General features: G+C 42.9%; 1 pseudogene; it reads right to left on the reverse strand.

Moving 5' to 3' along the window:
• Positions 1-209: 209 nt before the first annotated feature.
• On the reverse strand, positions 210-917 carry LOC111163517 (large ribosomal subunit protein uL15 pseudogene; annotated as a pseudogene).
• Between the last annotated feature and the right edge of the window lie 456 nt (positions 918-1,373).

Raw genomic sequence — 1,373 nt, forward strand, 5'->3', positions numbered from 1 at the left:
AGAGAACGAATAGGCTAATTTTCCTTGGGAGGATCAGGGGATACTTCATGGGGGAGACGATGTCAGAATAATTTTGAAGATGACAAAGGATTTTGCCAAGTTGGCAAGCAGGGAAGAAGATTGGAGGGGGGAAGGGAGCTCACATGCTGTGCATGCAGGTAGAGAAAAGTTAAGAAGATGCTGGAGATTTCTGACCCATAACATAACTATCAGATATGGAACAATTTGTGCAGCGTGCTCTCCACACCCAACCCGGAAGCTGCTCCTGACTGCTGACAAATCAGTGGCTGGGAAAATTCCCCTTTCTCTTCAGTGGAACCTGTAGTGTGAGAGCCGAGAGCTGGAAGGCAGTGCTCGTGCAGAGATATCCTTCCACAGACTAAGGGGTGACAGGGAGGACATTGAATGACATCCAACTTTTTGTGCTGTTAATTTTTTAAAGCAATTTTTAGCATTTAATGAAATCCATGTGGCTTCAAGCCACCAGGATATCAGACCCCTCTTCCTGCCCTTAATCTTCTCCCTGGCTCATCTGCTGAAGAATTTGACCTTCATGATGACAGGCAGCTTTAGGAGCTTCTCTTCTCCAGAAAGTTTTAGTAGCATGATCGTATCACATCCGTGATGGGGGTGTCTCCAGTCTTGGTTTTGGTAGCATTTACCCATGTCTGCTCACTGACCAAGGTCCATAATTTAGTGAGGTTGACAGTGGGGCAGAAGTTCTGGTTCCTATTTAAGTGGTTATGCCTCATACGAACCTTGTCAAAGTAACCTAGGTAGTGTTTGCCTAAGTTGATCGTATGGTGATGCCTGCCCCTAGCATGACCCCCGCTTCCCCAGTGCTTCTGGTTCTTGCTGATGTGGCCATCGCCATGGCTCCTGTGGTCCTGAATTTTATGGTTCTTCCTTAGTTTGGATGGTAGGTCAGTGACCCAGACAAATGAGATGTTAATATTTTTGAAGTTGCAACATTTTCATAAGTGGATGCTGTAGCTAATAGAAACAAAAACTGTGGTTACAGAGATAAAATTTATGAAGTCTTGGTACTTGGTGCAAATTTTGAAGACGTGGTATGAATTTCGGCAGTGACATTCACGTTTGGAAATACTGCTTGAGGTCAACACCAATCAAGTCACATACCCATTGCCAGCTGAGTTGTTAACAGGCTTATCCATCATGTGACGTCTTGTCAATTACCACAGCTAATTGTGTCATTGCCCCTAACAATGCTACAACTAAAGCTACAACCACAACAATTTAAAAAACATTTTGAGGGCTTACTATGCCCTAAATGTGTTAACTATTTTAAGAAATCTTTGATTATGTTTTGCCACCTATACTCCATTTATTTTATTCTTAATATTCATCAAATG

The sequence above is a fragment of the Delphinapterus leucas genome, chromosome 15 (genome assembly GCF_059928025.1).
Source record: "Delphinapterus leucas isolate spDelLeu-1000000601 "Yukka" chromosome 15, BTC_Dleu_Yukka2, whole genome shotgun sequence".
NCBI classification, from domain to species: Eukaryota; Metazoa; Chordata; class Mammalia; order Artiodactyla; family Monodontidae; genus Delphinapterus; species Delphinapterus leucas.